Here is a 19541-nt window from a genome sequence, read left to right as displayed (position 1 = left end):
GACGCATTTTTGTGAGTTTACTATTTTTTTTTAGAATAAAAACGAGTGGCAGAAACAGGATTGGTGGAATAGCTATAGCACAACAAATTCGGGTTAATTTGCCGTGATATACCATGATATAGACGTCGAGAATACGGCGCTGGTGACACGGCCCTGACCATGACGGAAATTGTGGAAGGAGAGGCCACTATGCGAGACGCCGAAAATGGGTATGTTTGAAGTTGTTGTGGTCCCGACGGTGTTGCACGGATGTGAGGCTACAGATGAAAACGTGCAGAAGAGGGTGAATTTGTTGGAAATGAAACGTTTGACGACAATTTGTGGTGTGATGAGGGTTGATCGTGTCAGCAATGATAGGGTAAGAGCAAGGTATTTTTGAATATTTTTGAGAGTATGCTTGAAAGAGCTGAAGTGAGTGTGCTGAAGTGGTTTTGACAAATGAAGAGAATGAGTGAGGAAAGGTTGACAAAAAGGATGCATGTGTCAGAAGTGGAGGGGACAAGAGGATCGGAGTAACCGAATTCAAGACTGAATAATGGAGTGAACAAGATTTTGACTGCTGGGGCCCTGAACATGCTGGAGGGTTAAAAACGTGCACGGGATAAGAGTGAATTTGAGGGGTGGGATACACAGGGGATGACATGCTGTCAGTAGACTTCAGCAGCCAGGGGAAACCATGAAAAGGTCTTTGGGGTTGGGTTGTGGATCGGACGATGTGGTTCCGATGCATTACGCCTGAGAAACTACAGAATGGATACGAGCGAATGAGGCATTTTCTTCGTCTTCTCTTGCCGTTACCGCGCAAACGCGAGAAGTGGCACACAAGTATGAAAAAAAAAGGTCCTGTTGTATCTTCAGGTTAAACGTTATATAATTCATTTTTCTTTATTTTGGTGATCACCTTGACTCGGCGCAGGTGAACCTTCCTTATACACTTGCCCATTTGCCTTTGATACCGTCTGCTACATTATCATCACAGGTGATTCATTACATTTGTGCGCTGTCGCACCAGACGTCAGAGCTAATGGGAAGTAAGGGATAAGCAATTAAGGATCAGTTGTAATAAAGCATAATTAAAGTCAATGATTTTGAACGACGTCAAACGCAGTAGGCGTGTAGATTCGAGAAAGAATAACATACAAAATTAATGCTTATGAACAATGCTTCATGCAAGGAAATTGATTCTTTTTTTTTTTTTTTGCATTTGAAATTTGCTCATATCTGATCTGAGCACCGTCTTTGTAGAAGTTTTCCTTAACATATAATGGTATACTAAAACGTCAAAGGATCACGACAACTACATAGGCTGGATACACCTCAAATGAATTGACAAAAGCGGTGCAAAAATATATCTTGAGAATAAAATCTTCGTATTCATTAAACATGAAAGTAAACATGGAGAGAAAGGCACTCAATAAGGAATGGATCTCATAGCAAGACATGCAAGAACATGACATGATCTTGTAAGTTAGTCTGTACACAAGAGGACGTAGCGAACACGTTAGGTGTCACACACTGCGTCACAGCAGGACTGGAAATCTTGCACTACAGTCCCTATCTGACGAAGGCCACCGATCATAGGAGGGGGAACTTCCCGTCGGGATCAAGGGCGGTGGTGTAGTCCAGAGGCGACTGCGTGTCCTCATTGGCTACCCAGCCTACCATGTGGGAGGAGGAGCCGTATCCCTTCGCCATCATCGAGGTCTGCAGGTGATGCCTCTGCTCCTGATGTTGGGCGGCGGTGTTGCCGTTCCTACGCCCTCACCTGCTCAGGAGGGACACAACCATCACGCACCACATCTGATAATGACGGAAAACATTCGCATTTTAAGAAATGCCTCAAAGAACGCTGTCGCTAATTCTGCGCTAGCAATGCATAAATGAAAGGCAAGAAATAAATATTTGATCCGATAACTTTGGAAATATGTGGGATTGTTATTTTCATACTCATGGGGGTCTCGTATCTACACACACACACACACACACACACACACACACACATATATATATATATATATATATATATATATATATATATATATGGAAGGTATTAAGAATATATGGTGTGGGAGGCAAGGTGTTAGAAGCAGTGAAAAGTTTTTATCGAGGATGTAAGGCATGTGTACGTGTAGGAAGAGAGGAAAGTGATTGGTTCTCAGTGAATGTAGGTTTGCGGCAGGGGTGTGTGATGTCTCCATGGTTGTTTAATTTGTTTATGGATGGGGTTGTTAGGGAGGTGAATGCAAGAGTTTTGGAAAGAGGGGCAAGTATGAAGTCTGTTGTGGATGAGAGAGCTTGGGAAGTGAGTCAGTTGTTGTTCGCTGATGATACAGCGCTGGTGGCTGATTCATGTGAGAAACTGCAGAAGCTGGTGACTGAGTTTGGTAAAGTGTGTGAAAGAAGAAAGTTAAGAGTAAATGTGAATAAGAGCAAGGTTATTAGGTACAGTAGGGTTGAGGGTCAAGTCTATTGGGAGGTAAGTTTGAATGGAGAAAAACTAGAGGAAGTAAAGTGTTTTAGATATCTGGGAGTGGATCTGGCAGCGGATGGAAGCGGAAGTGGATCATAGAGTGGGGGAGGGGGCGAAAATCCTGGGAGCCTTGAAAAATGTGTGGAAGTCGAGAACATTATCTCGGAAAGCAAAAATGGGTATGTTTGAAGGAATAGTGGTTCCAACAATGTTGTATGGTTGCGAGGCGTGGGCTATGGATAGAGTTGTGCGCAGGAGGGTGGATGTGCTGGAAATGAGATGTTTGAGGACAATGTGTGGTGTGAGGTGGTTTGATCGAGTAAGTAACGTAAGGGTAAGAGAGATGTGTGGAAATAAAAAGAGCGTGGTTGAGAGAGCAGAAGAGGGTGTTTTAAAATGGTTTGGTCACATGGAGAGAATGAGTGAGGAAAGATTGACCAAGAGGATATATGTGTCGGAGGTGGAGGGAACGAGGAGAAGTGGGAGACCAAATTGGAGGTGGAAAGATGGAGTGAAAAAGATTTTGTGTGATCCGGGCCTGAACATGCAGGAGGGTGAAAGGACGGCAAGTAATAGAGTGAATTGGATTGATGTGGTATACCGGGGTTGACGTGCTGTCAGTTGATTGAATCAGGACATGTGAAGCGTCTGGGGTAAACCATGGAAAGCTGTGTAGGTATGTATATTTGCGTGTGTGGACGTGTATGTATATACATGTGTATGGGGGTGGGTTGGGCCATTTCTTTCGTCTGTTTCCTTGCGCTACTTCGCAAACGCGGGAGACAGCGACAAAGCAAAATATATATATATATATATATATATATATATATATATATATATATATATATATATATATATATATATATATATGATTATGAATTTTGAGCGATCGGGGCCTGAACCTGCAGCAGGGTGAGAGGAGTGCAAGGAATAGAATGAATTGGAACAATATGGTATACCGGGGTCGATGTGCTGTCATTGGACTGAACCAGGGCATGTGAAACGTCTGAGGTAAACCATGGAAAGGTCTGTGAGGTCTGGATGTGGATAGGGAGATGGTTTCTGTGCATTACACATGACAACTAGAGACAGTGTGAGCGAATGTGGCCTTTTTTTTTTTTTTTCCTTGCGCTACCTGGTTGAAGCAGGGGGTAGCGATGCTGTTTCCTGTGGGGCGGGGTACCGTCGGAAGTGGATGAAGGCAAGCATGAATATGTACATGTGTATGTATGTATATGTCTGTGTATGTATATGTGTATGTGTGCGTGTAAGGGCATTTACATATTTTTTTTTATACTTTGTCGCTGTATCCCGCGTAAGCGAGGTAGTGCAAGGAAACACAAAAGAATAGCCCAACCCACCCACATACACATGTATATACATACACGTCCACACGCACATATACATACCTATACATCTCAACGTATACATATATATACACACATAGACATATACATATATACACAGGTACATAATTCATACTTGCTGCCTTTATTCATTCCCATCGCCACCCCGCCACACATGAAATAACAACCCCCTCCCCCCGCATGTGCGCGAGGTAGCTCTATGAGTGGATGGGCAATTCTTCGTGTGTTTCGTCGCGCTACCTCGCTGACGCGGGAAACAGCGATTAAGTATAATGAAAATACTTCCCACACATTCCTTGCGTGTCGTAAAAGGCGAATAAAAGGGGAGGGAGCAGGGGGCTGCAAATCCTCCCCTCCGGTTTTGAATTTTCCAAAAGAAGGAATAGAGAACGGGGCCAAGTGAGGATATTCCCTCTTAGGTTCAGTCCTTTGTTCTAAATGCTACCTCGCTAGCACTGTAAATGGCGAATATGTATAAAAAATTCTCTCTCTCTCTCATATATATATATATATATATATATATATATATATATATATATATATATATATATATATATATACAATATGAGGTATGTTTTTAACAGATCTGATCTGTAAAAGACATTTGTCGACATGACCAAAGCTTGACCGGATTGGTCACGTAAAATCGACCATCTCCTCATTTTCTACTCCAGAGTTACCTCAGATCACCTTACCCTGACGTGTGTGTGTGCGCGCGCGCTCCCTTAAACTTGCGTATATATATATATATATATATGGAATGTCTTTACTCGTGTGTGTGTGTGTGTGTGTATGTGTGTGTGTGTGTACATAGCTATTTGTAAGGAAGGGGAGGGAGTTTTATACTCGTAGGGCCTCATTTCTTGAAAATCCTCTACTGTATTACAGTCTCTTAAGCTTGTGAATGTTGTATTTGCTGATAAGTGCGTACATTTAATATTCGTAAAACCTTACCGTCTTCATCTTAACGTGTGGTCAGAGATATCCTTTGGTCAGAGATATCCTGTGGTCAGAGATATCCTGTGGTCAGAGATATTCTGTGGTCATCCTGTGGTCAGAGATATTCTGTGGTCATCCTGTGGTCATCCTGTGGTCAGACGAGTTCTGAGAAGAGAACCTGGTGACTGACGCGGACAGCCGACCACCGGCCACACTACCAGCCGCGCCCTGGGGCCAGGTGAACTCCACCTGCCGGAGCCAGGTCACCTCAGGTCAAGACAGCAGGACACACGATTGTTTATAAGGGTCACCACCTCGTTAGAGAAGCTCTTAAGAATGAGCCGTGTGACCCAGCTGGCGAGATAATTGCCACCGATTTGCAGTCCGAGAAAAATTTCGGAGACTACCATTATTTCCCTCGTGAAGTGTGCCATGTTGCGCCAGCCCATCCCACGAAGACAGGCACGTGCCACCGCCATACGTGCTCCTGCCTGGTGGAAATTTTTTACCGTTTCCATATTATCTGGGAAGCTTAAGGACGACAGCAACGTAAAGTTTGATGTCTTTATATAAAGGAATAACGTGGAAAGTAGTGGCCACGCCCACTTGGCAGGTCACTTAAAGCAGTACCCTGAGGGTCTACCACGCCCCCGAGCCACCGCCACTCCACACTCACGGTCATCGCCAACTGTTTATCTTTTATTTTCGTTAGCCGCCACAACCACAGCGCGGCAGGTGAGCTATCGTCACTACAGCCAACTAGTCAGAGACGCAAATGTGTTCTGTGTGGGGTCAGCGTAGCAGCACAGCCGCTGTGGATGGCACTCAGCGTCTGTATCTGTACGTCTTTCTACTCCTGCTGCGTTAATCCACGAGTTGTTGTTCTCTCCCATTATCACAAACAGCCTCGTTAGAACTCAGTGGTCTGTTGCTGTTTGACTTCAGTTGTATCTGATTGTAGTCTGTTATCTTTATGGGTTATCACTCTCGCTCTCAGTTCAAGTGTTTGGCGACGTCATCACTCTGGCTCTCAGGGGTCAGTTCAGGTGTCTGGCGACGTCATCACTCTGGCTCTCAGGGGTCAGTTCAGGTGTCTGGCGACGTCATCACTCTGGCTCTCAGGGGTCTGTTCAGTTGTCTGGCGACGTCATCACTCTGGCTCTCAGGGGTCAGTTCAGGTGTCTGGCGACGTCATCACTCTGGCTCTCAGGGGTCAGTTCAGTTGTCTGGCGACGTCATCACTCTGGCTCTCAGGGGTCAGTTCAGGTGTCTGGCGACGTCATCACTTTGGCTCTCAGGGGTCAGTTCAGGTGTCTGGCGACGTCATCACTCTGGCTCTCAGGGGTCAGTTCAGGTGTCTGGCGACGTCATCACTTTGGCTCTCAGGGGTCAGTTCAGGTGTCTGGCGACGTCATCACCACAGCTTCCTATCCACAACCAGACCCCACAGACCTCTCCATAATTTACACCGGATGCTTCACATGTCTTAGTTCAGTCCATTAACAGCACGTCGACCCCTGTATGCCACATCGTTCCAGTTCATTCTATCCAGTGCACACCTTTCACCGTTCTGCACGTTCAGGCCCCAGTCATTCAAAATCATTTTCTCTCCATTCTTCTACCTTCAATTTGGTCTCCCTCCTCTCCTTGTTCCCTCCACGTTTGACACATATCTCCTCTTTGTCAACCTTTCTTCATTCATTATCTCCATATGTTCAGACCATTTCGGCATAACCCCTTCAGCTCTCACAGCCACACTTTTTATTACCCAACCTTTATCTTTCCATTCCATTACTTACGCGAGCAAACCACGACACATATTGTCCCCATACATTTCCTTTCCAACACATCCATCCTCCATGCACTGTCTTATCTATAGCCTATGACATGCATCCATATCATAATGTTGTGAGAGCTATACCTTCAAACACACTCATTTTTGCCCTCCCAGATAACGATCTCTTTCCACACATTCTTCATTGTTCCCAGAACCTTCGCCTCCTCGCCCACTCTATGACTTACTTCCGCTCCCATGGTTCCATTCGCTGCCACGTCCACTCTCAGGTATCTAAAACACTTCACTTCCTCTAATTTTTCTCCGTTGAAACTCGCACCCCAGCTAACCTGTCCCTCAACTGTGCTAAACCTAATAACCTCGCTTTTATTCATATTTGCTCTCGGTTGCCCCATTTGACACACCCATCCAAACTCGGTCACCATGTCACCACCTTTTGAAGTTTCACATTCAAATTTGCCACCAGTGCTGTATCATCAGCAAACAGCAACTAACTCGCTTACCAGGCCCTCTCATCCCCAACAGACTGCATACTCGCCCTTCTCTCCATGACTCCCTCGTTTACCTCCCTCACCACCCCATCCATAAACAAATTAAGCAACCATGGTAACATCACACATCCTGCCGCAGACCGACCTTCACTTGAAGCAATTCACTCTCCTCTTACTCGCACATATGCCTTACACGCTTGATGAAAGCTTCTCACTGTTTCTAGCAGTTTTCCTCTTCCACACTGTATATTCTTAAAATCTTCCATAATGCATCTCTATCAACTCAATCCATAAAGGGCACATACAAATTCATTCGTTTCTCTGAAGTATTTATCACACACATTCTTCAGTGGAAAGACCTGATCCACACAAAGTCTACCACTCCTGAAACCACATTTTTCCTACCCCGTCTGATGCTCTTTACATACCTTCACCTTTTCCATCGCTACCCCCACCCCCATATTACAACTTATCAGGTACACTCAAATATTTGTGACTAGATCCATAGGAAAGAAGTTAGAAAATGAGGATCTTGCAAAGAGTAGAAAAGAGAATAAATGGAGAATTAAAGAACGAATCAACTGAAACCACAGGGTTGGAGTAAGTACCAGAAATCAATTGTCTAGAAACTGGGTAAGGAATTATCATGGCAGGAGGTAGAAGTACGGAGAATGAGGAATCAGATCAAAGACCACGAAAAGTGTCTCTAGATGGGAGAGGAAAACTGGAGCATGAACACACTAGAGAATAGGATGAAGAGATACAGAAAACAGACGTAAATGGAAAGCACATTAAGTTCAAAATGGTCTTTTCCACATGTCCGCGAGTCTTCAGCAAGAGGAAATGCCCACGACACAGGCGACACAGACTTGATAACAGCGGGCGAGGAAAGGGAGCAGAGTGCCTTGTGGGATTCTCGACTAGAACGAAAGTATAGAGACTAATACATAGAAGAAGAGACGCGGTGACATTGAAACAGATGAACACACAGACTGAAGTGAAGCTGCAGAGAGGATCGTATAAACTGTTGGAGAGATATCATTTAGATAAATTTATGGCTCGGGAGATGCAAGGGTTTGAAAGACAAGAGTCTATACAAGATCAAAGATTGCTAACATATAGGAAAAGAATGGAATTGACTTCGTCTTTCACCTATCGCCAGTCCACTTGAGGAAAATAGTAAAGAACACAAACAGTCGGCTGACAAATATTAGCATCACATTCAAGTGTATAAAGAAATATTCAGCAAGCTGTTCACATCCTATGTTAGGCTATGATATATGATACGATAACAGTATAAGGTCAAGGGATGGAACCCGTTGAGTTTATAACTCCCTCCTCATGCAAAAGAGACGGGTATTAACAACAAGGTAATTACGCTCAGAGACACGTTCCATTACACAGAGATCGAAGTCTTGTTCCGATCTTAGGCACGTCCCAAACTGGTTCAGTAACATTCCAAACTGGTTCAGTCATGCCCCAGACTGGTCTGGCTTTATTCCAGGCTGCTCCTGCAATGTCTTAGACTGGTCTAGTAATATCCCAGACTGGTCCAGTAATATCCCAGAATGGTCAAATGATATCCCAGACTAGTCCAGTAATTTACCAGACTACTCTAGTAATATCCCATGTTCTGGTAATGTCCCAGACAGGTCCAGTAATATCCCAGACTGGTCCGGTGATTTTTCCAGACTGGTCCAGTAGTGTCCCAGACCAGTCCAGTCATATCCCAGACTGGTCCAGTCATATCCCAGACTGGTCCAGTCATATCTCAGACTCGTCCAGCAGTATTCCAGACTGGTCCAGCAGTATTCCAGACTGGTCCAGCAGTATCCCAGACTAGTCCAGTCACACTAATATGATGAACGATGACTCGCCATGGTCCTCCCTCAACCCATTCCGTGGCCGGGCTCCCTCTTGGCCCCAGGTCTTGGCCCTGGTCTTTGTCTCTGGCCATCTGCATAGCTCTGTACAATAGCCACCTTGTTGAAACACTCTTGAAATAACAATGAAATAATCCATTCCCCGTCCTGCCTCCGTCCCTGTCAATCAGACGGGAGGCGTACAACACAGCCAAAGTGTACTCGCGTAGACGTCAGGAAGGAGAGGAAAAATGTCTGTCCTCATTCCTCACATACGAGGGACATCATAGTGAGGAGTGGCTGATCTCAGGACCTGCCTTAGTAGCGCATGGTTGCATCTGCGACGTAGGGTGGACCGAAATGTTCGGGAATCGATGAATTGTTGGAGGACTGATTTTCTTGCGCGTGCATCACGTTCGTACGGGTCGAGCGGCAGCTGACGATTAACTAAGACGGGACGAACGGCTGTGTTGGGGAATCACTCAATCTACTACAGTCAAGTATAGTAAAGTGTCGTCCCTAGTATAATGCTAACCCACGAACGCTTTACGTCATACGACTCGGATATATGATAGCTGAAAATCGACTATAGGTGCTAAAACGGTGATACCTCCCAACCCCAAATCCTTTTACATAGGTATGAGATGAAAATCATACAGCTCCACGTGGGTCTTTAAGGTTGACTGTGATATATGATAAGTCTAATTAATCGTCCCTAAATGTACTGGCGTTTGAGTCGACCTCTTATGGTATGGTGGCCGTCAGAGCCGAGCATTATACCGAAGGGTTTAGTCAATATTCGAAAAATCATCTCTAAACGGGAGCTTAACAACCTCTTGACCATGGTGTCGTCACTCTGATAACTCACTCACGTCGCACTTTAGACGTTGAGTACAGTGTGCAGCTGCAAGTGTGGTCCAGTCAGCCTCCACGACACACAACAACCATCACACCACACTTAACCACTTATCATTACCTATACCACGCTTTATGGTTACCACACCCTGCTAGTACCACACAATCCCGCTCACTGCACACACGAGTACATTCCATGACTACCACACACCACGACCACCACACACTACTACACCAGAAAATATCCACCAGTGCTGGCATCATTTATATGCAATTTTGACAGTTTGTTCTTTGTAATGGTGGTAGCCATTGGATTCCCTTCCGTGGTCTTGTAGAGTCAGCATTCCTGTATCACCCATCGTCTCAATACATCCATATCTCCCCGTAACTGTACCGTTTTTGCAATGGCTTCTTCCTTATAATCGTGCAACTCTCAGTAGTTGTTTTTTTAGTGAATTCGCAACGTAAAACTCGCATGTAACTTTCAAAATCCCGTCTTTCTGCTTTCAATCAACCAGTTGCCTTCTCTTGCGGAGAGCGCCTGGCTTGTGTTGTGCTGCAGTGGGCCTTGTACCTCAGATAAGCATATTCTCATCTCTCCCTCGGACTGCAGATCTTCCTTTGTAGTCTGTGTCATTTTGATGTCATCTTTCAATTTGTGCAACATCTCACTCTGTCATTCCTTTCCCATCTAGAAAAGAAAAAGGAAAGGAAAGAATTTTCCCTCACACATATTTTCATCAGCAATCATTCAAATAGTACTACTGACAAAGTTAATTTGGTGGTTATCAACGTTTTCATCTACATCCTTTACCCTTACTCCTCGTCCAATTGTTCGGCATTATTCACTACCATATGGTGACGTATCATGGTTTATCCATGCTTCATAACTTTATGTGTGATTAATCTAGGAATACGTGTCATTGATTTCGTAGCATTTGTCACCACCCTGGCCATTATAATAGCATCTTACTGGTTCCTCACTAAGATACAGGCTTGCCGTCTGAACATATTACCGCCTGAACTAGAAACAGATCGAAGGTACTACGTGGCTCGCGCCTCCACTGTTTAGGCGGGATGAGTTGCAGACACGTTGTCGGTGGGTGAGTGGTGGCCGGCCGGCCAGTGGCTGCTTTGGGAGTGGGGATGGTATTAATTGGTCTCAGCATTTGATAGCCTTATCATTTCAACGAGTCCATTGTCCAATCAGAGGGTTCCCCGACCGGTTTAGAGTAGCCCGAGCTGAATGCTGGCCATCATTCTCCAACCAGCGTCGAGAAGAGGGAGTTACCCTCAGTAGGAAGTTCGTGGATGAAGCGCTTTGACATACCTGATGACTGGATGGCAAAACACAGTGGAGAGAAAAGGAGAAAAGAAAGGCGGACGACAAACCCCCCAGCGACCGCTAATGTAACCGGCCGCCAAAACAAGCGTTGTATCACGGGATGATTTGATTGACGGGGCGGGCTGTGTGGCTGGGCGCGCCAGCCACCACTTGGGTACAGGGTAGGGAACTCCGCCGCATGGGTCACTACATGGAGGGGGAACTACTGTACTTGGTTCATCATACGAAGAGGAACGCCTCCGCATGGGTCACTGGATGGAGGAGAACGCCATCACATGGTTTACCGGGAATAAAGAGGTAAACTATGGGGTCATCAGGAGGCAGGGTAAACCATGGTTCGTCAGGAAATGAAGTACAGCAACACATGGATTCCTAAACAGAAGGATAGTACACCATAATAAAGTTTACCAGGAGGAAGGAGTACACTCTAGCTCACCTCCGCATGGTTCATCAACCTGCGAGGGAGGCGGCATATACCGACATGGTTAACCATGAAAAAGGAGACACGCCATGGCTCACCAGACGCTGGGGTATAACTCCACCTCGTTCGTCAATCGGATGGGGTAAATCAGTAGGTATATCAGCACTCGCTTCACCTGGGGTCGATGAGGGTAGGTAGGTGAGGGCTGCCCAGCCCGTGGGCGATGACGAGCTTATGTCGGCAGGTGGCCCACATGGACGGTGCCTCACAGGGTCGCATGGTCACGGGTGGAGAGGAGCTGTAAGGAGTCAACAGAGAAGAACTCGACAGACGGTAGACTAAGAGACAGATCAGAAAACCAATGGTCAAGAACTTACAAGAGATGAGGGTAACAGACAACCGGTCTGAAACGCACACCATCAAGGGCCTGCTACATGGCTCGGGATCTTGAACTTCGCGTACCTTAAATGTAGACGAACTTCATCAGTAATCCTTAATTAGATCTGGGGTTGGACCATGATCTGGGATGTGAACCCATCTGAATCATCAATCTACCTCATCTTTCTCTTCAACAAGCTTTTGTGTTTCCTAATACTCTTTGCATTAGCTGTTTCTTCATATAGCATATTCCATGTGTCAGCTATCCTGTAGCTGAAGGAGAATCTCGTATCCTTCCTGATATTCCTCTCGTCCAGATTCCATTTAAGATCACCAGTGGTTACCATTAGCGACTGTTGATGGCGTTCGTGTGTAAAGTCGTGCATGTGAAATCGTATAGCAAAGACAAGAATTTGTTCTTTTCGAAAACTGACCAGAAAGTTTTGAAGTTTTCTGGTCGTTTATACTTTCAACAATTTGTTTCCGGTTACCGCCTGCGTCTTTCCGTAGGGGAAAATATGTTCTCGGAATTAGCAGGTTTATGATGAGTTTGATCCAAAACCCCGAATCATGTTTCTGAGACAAAATCTGGCAGCGCTCGTAAAGATTTTGAAGGGCGCCGCAGCGCTGCGCTCTTGTGAGTAAGTGAAAAACAAAAGTAGTTCAGCGAACCAGTCGGTAGACAATACTGCCTTGAACCTCAGGGGTGTCTAGGGGCAAACCTCCGACCTGAAGAGCTCTGTAAGGGAGGATATATTTAGTCACTCGGAAAAGAAATATTCTTCACCTCTCCTTTGATTTACCTATCTATTAATTCATCTATTTGATAACCATTGCTCTTTAAGTATTATGAAGGTTACTTTAGTGGAAAGTATATTGACAGTCGAGGAGTTGCCTGCCAAAATCTTCAAGGAAAATTGAAAATCTAAGAAACATTCGAGAAAAGGAAATTCGAAGAAACTGGAAGCAGGTGAGGCACGTCGGTCTTTTAAGGTAGTAGATCAGAGCAGTTCGAGCCATTGCAACAGTAGAGAATAGAATTACTGGATGAAAGAAGGACACTGATAAATGGAACTTTGAAGGAAGGAAATCAAAACAACATTTAGTAGAATAACAATGCTGGTGGGAGAGGAGGAAGGAGGAGGGCGAGTACACCATAAATGAAGATAGAAATCGATTAAAAAGATATATGAAGAGTTGAAAGAGTGGGAGGGGATATGCAGGGAGATGAAAATTTGCGAACCAGAAGACTTCTGATACATCAAGGGTATTGATGCAGTACAGCGTTCCTCCACGTCCTTGACAAGATATCAACTTGGTATACAGTAAACAGGAAGATCTCCCTAAGTTGGACACTGTGATGGTGGGCAGAGAGACTTTGGACATCAAGGGGTTAGAAAGAGTGAGAATTGAAACAAAAGAAATTTGTTTTAGACCTTTGAAGCAATAGCTGTCAAGAGTTATGGGAGCCTAGAGGGGTTGTTCTTCCCTCTCGGTAGTGTGAAAAGTTTCCAAAAATATTGGGAAGTTCTGGTCATAGTATGAGGCAGTGAAGAAATATCCAAGCAAGTGTGGAGGGACAGTCTTTTAAGACAAGGATAGAGATAACATACGTTCCGCGTGCTTCACTTGTCTGTGTAGAGGGAAAAAAAATGCTCTTTGGATCTTTCGATGAGATGATTTGCATAGGAAGTGTCATAGACTGAGTGAAAGGAGTATCTGACGAAGAAGGAATGTCAAAATCACTCAGACTAGAGAAATTAGGTCAAGATACAAAGATTTTAATAAAGGGGTAAGTCGGTAGAGTTATGAGACCCTCCCTAGAACTACAGACTTCTACAACCCTTTCTACGATTACAACTCGCTACCGCTACAAGCCTTGCTACTGATATAACCCTGGCTACCACTACAACATTCACTACCACTACAACGTTCACTACCACTACAACCCTGAAATGAAATCAACAGTCGCTACCATACATGAACACTATAGAGGTAGGGAGTAACCTTTGATATGTGACCTGTGACCTCACCCTCTGTTGGGGGTACTTAATGACGCTCCTCACATACAGTTCAACACCCACTTGTGACGCTCCTTAAACACAGTTAATTTCTAACTTGCTACACTCATGCAGGAAGCATTTGACCGAGGAAGTCTTTGACAAATGAGGTCATGACTACCGTCGTAGTCATATATATATATATATATATATATATATATATATATATATATATATATATATATATATATATATATATATATATATATATGCTATTGTGGTATCGTCGGACTTCGCTGCGCAATGTTATTCTTCGAGTGGAGAGTCACCTTCGGTGGGTTAGTTTCATCGTCAAAAGGCAAAGACGAGTACTACTGCCAGGGACGACTTACTCCAAAGGAAGCTATATTATCCCTGCTACTGAATGTAACGCAGTCTTGTAGCTGCAGTAGCCCCGTAGTAGGAGTCCAAGAGTTCCATGACTCAGAGGACAACTGTATACAATCTCTGAATCTCTTTTATGGGAATCCTACAGCCTTGAGGCTGGACCCAGGATCAGGGGAACGATGGACTCCTTTCAATTGAGAAGGTCCTTGAAAAGGCTGTGCTCCTTTCCCTCCACTGACAATGTTATAGCCTTGCCGAAACTGATATCTCGCTCGTGTTGTAACCCCAAGCCAGATGAGTCAGCAATAACAAACACACACACACACACACACACACACACACACACACACACACACACACATTCCACGCGTGTTGCAGAAGGCGACTAAAGTGGGCAGAAGCTGTGAGGGGGGGGGGGGTCAGGCTCAATGTATTTTTAATTTCTAGAAGATGGGACAAAAAGAGTTTAGCGAGGAATGTACTTCTTCTCCCAGAATGCTTAGGATGGGGAGTGTGAATGTGTGTGGATGTAAACAAGATGAGAAAATGGGTGATACGTTTGGGAGGAACATGGATGTTCTAGATCCAAGGGACACAAAGTTAAAGGGAAAAGAGGACGAACGATTTGGGTATGTTTTAACCTTAAAGTCAGGAATTAGTGTGAGGGTGAGAGTAAAAGATGGGGCAGCATTCATGTTGAAGGAGGAGTTTTGAGTATTTGTGAATGAGTGTGAGGAAGTAAGCCCCAGATTGATGTGGTAAAAATGAAAGTGGATTGAGAGAGGTGGGTGATAGGAAGTGCTAGTGCACCTGGAGTTGAGAGGACGAAAGAAGAGAAGCGAGTGTTTTTGAATGAGCTTTGTGTGTTAGCAGTTTTGATGTAAGGGATCGAGTATTAGTGATGGGTGATCTGAATACGTGAGTGGGGTAATGTGGCAGTTGAGGGTATGATTGGGCGGCATGGGTACCTGGTATTGGAATGGCGAACAATTTGTGGAGCTAATGTGCTGCAAAAGGACTGGTGAATTGGGATACCTTGCTTGAAAATGAGGAACATACATATACATACGTAAGTAGGAAACATGGAAAGGGGAGCCAATGTTTTAACTGATAGATGTGCAAAAGAGAGACTATTGGAGGTGAATGAGTTAAGATGGGCATCCGGTGGGACGTCTGATCATTACTTGGTGAAGACAATGACAAAGGTTTGTAAAGCCTGTAGGAAAAGAGGAAATTGATATGGGTAGAGAGAAAGTTATGAAAGTGAGTGGTCCTGGAAGAAAGGCTTGTGAAAAGAGATACCAGGAGAGATTAAATGAAGTTAGAGAGGAATGGAAAGAAGTGAAGTGTTCTTAGTATTTGGGAGTGGACATTGTGATAAATGGAACCACGAAAATCATGAGGGTGAGGGGGGGAAGGTTCTAGTGAGTGACTATATATATATATATATATATATATATATATATATATATATATATATATATATATATATATATATATTATATATATATATATATATATATATATATATATATATATATATATATATATATATATATATGATTGTGCTTTTGTTTGAATTCGTAACTAATATATATGTAAGCACACCTGTATATATACGAAAATATATAAAACTTTATATGTATAAATAACGCAATATCTTTCCGAAGTGACACACATCCTTCTTACGGCAGAAGGTAAATATTTCCGATTTAGTTATAGAGCGCATAGTAGTCTGTCATTCAAAAGGGGAGGATGGGGGATCATTGAGAAGTATACAATTGATGCCTTAAACTGCCTCTGACTGAGTTCCCCAACCGGTTCCATATGTCCACAATAGCAGAGACAGCTGAATCCCCCTCCTCTGTAGAGCAATGAACTGTTCCAGACGCTCACATCTACTCAGTCACGTTATGTCCGTATGAACTGCATTACATAGGGTTGTTTTATACCAAGAATGTCTCTCCCCAGGAGGGATATAACTTAATAATCAGTCATAGTGGGTTTAAAAGTACATATGCAGACTCCCGCAAACAATCGAAAGAAATTTTTTTTTTTTTTTTATTCTTCTAGCGTTGCCAGTGGTGCGTGTAGGAGTGGACACAACGAGTCGATCAACCATGTCATCCAGACCTTAGAAAAACGACCGCCTCCATACGCCCCATTGGCTACCTGTGCGTCTGTGATCGTTCGCTTGTAACCCTTTTCAGATTGTTCGTGTGATCTACATAGCACGACTGTAAGGTCGGATTCCCTCCCAGTTTCAAGGGGATTATGATCCGTATGACGCGCTAGTTTTACGTTCATAATCACCGGCCTGGTCATTTGTTATCTCTTTTATCACTGATGGAAAGTTCCGCAAATGGATTTAGCCCATATTTTTATGATCTCAAAGTTTCAGGCGAAATAACGTGTCTGTCAACTGATGAAATATAACGGAAGAGGAATATGTATGTTCAATATTAACAACCGTGAGCCACATTGCGTTCAGTGGTCCTCCCACTAAGTGCTTCTCGTCAGAGAAATCATGAAGTGGTTACTGGCTCCTCAACAACCAATCAGCGATCACAGTTTCCTGAGAACAATATGGCTGTCCGCTTAAGGGGTGAGAGGAGGATGTGGTGCTCACGCTTAATTCTAATATACTTTATTTTCTTGAACAGCTTTCTGCTTCCTGAGGTTAAATATGTAGAATGAGGATTCGACCTCAGTTCAGTATGGCATTCGCAGTCGTGTATGTGTAGAGGAAGGACGTGACAAATTACCAGAACTAAATATCACGAATATGGCGACTTTTGGTGCCTCTCCCTCAAGCGGCAACCAGTCTGTCAATCATTGCCTCACAAAGACCGATTACGAGCGTCAAACAAAGAGACAAATGATTTAAAAGAGACAAATCAGGGGTAGCAAGTAGGAATAATATGTTAGGAAAGCGTAATTAATGACTGACCAGAAACAGGGGCCATTGTTTTTAACCGTGGAGCTCAAGCTGACGAGTTGTTCCCAGGCCGTGGTGGCCGCCTGGGACACCTCTCTCTGGCCTTACGTACACGGGTCCCTCCAACCCTTTATATGTCTCACATCAAAAGTTGATTTATTGAAATTTTTATCATAATCCAATAAATGATTTAGCATATGTGAGTCTTTATGTAGGTGGTCGAATGCGTAGTTTTGGTTACTGGGGATCAGTAAATATGTGAGGCCATGGAGACGAGGCATCCTTGACGAGCCTGAGAGCGTAAGAGAAAGAATGTGAGGGAGACCTCGACCATGATGGTTCTTGAAGAATTCTCTCAACGTTCTTGAGAATATGGAGAGTCTGGGGTGACACACAGGTGCCCGCTATGACGAAAGTTAAAACAAAGGATATTTCACACAAGTGCGCATATCTGTGATGTCAATCACAGGATAAAACAAAAAGCGACTTGATGGAGAGAGTGGACTCTTTTTAAGATGTTTACACAACCCACGTCCTACTACAGCCATACATACTTGTAGAACAATCTGCTTCAATCTGTTGGTCCTTCGGCTTTTCCTCCATTCATTATTGCTTCTTAATCTCCTTTGGTTCCGAGGAATTCTTTAGGCTGACGTGAGAACTTGGGAGACCCTTTAGCCTTCATACAGCATGATCACGTAACATTCAATATCAAAATGGCCACCACTTTATAGAGGACATTCTTAGTTACCGGCAAATGTCACCAACGTACTTGTGAACACAGGTGATCATTTACCCTAAAGTCATGCACAAATAATTAGAGAAATCTTAGGAACTTTCAAAGGATATTAGCAAAAGGTTTCCTGTGTGTGTGTGTGTGTGTGTGTGTGTGTGTGTGTAAATATTACATAAGATCATCTGTATTTACGAGTACAGATGCACATAGACATGTATACATTTGCTCACACACATACGAACGATATTCACATACACAGACACACACGTACACACAGGCGCAGTGTACTTGTGAATGAAATGCTTCAACGACTTTGATCATATTTGGCGATTCTTCATCTCATTTCCAACTCTCTTTTTTATGGAATTCAGTATGATTAATTGCAGCTCCAAGACCTCTTTTGATGGGGTTTATCTAAGGCTGCGCTACATTCAGTAACCGCGTGAATGGTGGCTGTGCACTATTTTGTTTCTGAAAAGCTCTTTATCTATCGAGTCCATGTTATATATATATATATATATATATATATATATATATATATATATATATTTATCTTTGCTATTGAATTGACTAACTGTTTCTCGTTCTTTCCAGAGCTACAGAGGTAAGTTCTCAACTACTGACAAACTGTTTCCAGAATTCCTGCTCGAGTCTGGAGCTGGTGAAACGTCCATGATGAAAGGTATGTTGGGTGTGAGGTAAATCTAATTCATACACTTATTGATTTCGTGTACTCTTTATAGCTTTGCCATGCTCGGCTAACGACAGTTCCTTTATCACATTTGGTTTTGAAGGTCTGCAGATATCATTTATGGGTCTCTGAGTTATCTTTTGATGCGATGAAAGAATTATCAGAATAACTATTAGAGCTTGGATGTATGTTCGTCTGATGCCAGTTCAGGAGAGGAGGGAAAAATTTCTGTTCATTTCATTACTTATGAGGAACGTTGTGTTTTACGAATATTGGTGTAAACAAGATTGTGTGTGTGTGTGTGTGTGTGTGTGTGTGTGTGTGTGTGTGTGTGTTGCCTCTAGATTCGTCTGTTTACGTGATGTAGTTTTTGAACATTAGTGCGAATCTGTAGGCGTGGCGACGTCTCACACTTCGAGAAAACTTAATCGACTGATGGTGGAAAGGTTAGTTTGACCTCCAGAATCTATATTACTCTCTTCGTTACATTCTCTTTTCCTGACCTTACCTTGTTTACCGCACACACTTAAGAACCTTACAAGAAACTCCTTTAGCCTCCAGAACCTGTTCTTCCGGTCGACAGCCATTAGATATGTTTATTGCTTTATTTCTAGTCGCTTACCTGGACGTGAGCATGGAAGTGGGTGTCGTGGGGTCGTCAACAAGACCTCACCAAGCTCGTCTTTTATTGTAGACTGTCTGGCGGTTCTGCCCGAGCATATTATACTGTCTCTCGAACACTTAAGGTTGCGCATCCTCCTCCGCAACCATCGGGATTTTCTTGTCGGAATTATAGATATCCTTTGATAGTTGAAGCCTATTCACTGAGGTGTACTTGTTGGGCTAAATGTTCATAAAGAACATTC

The sequence above is a fragment of the Panulirus ornatus genome, chromosome 4, assembly GCF_036320965.1.
Source record: "Panulirus ornatus isolate Po-2019 chromosome 4, ASM3632096v1, whole genome shotgun sequence".
Taxonomy (NCBI): Eukaryota; Metazoa; Arthropoda; class Malacostraca; order Decapoda; family Palinuridae; genus Panulirus; species Panulirus ornatus.
The sequence above is the reverse complement of the archived record's forward strand: the minus strand, read 5'-3'. Positions refer to the sequence as shown.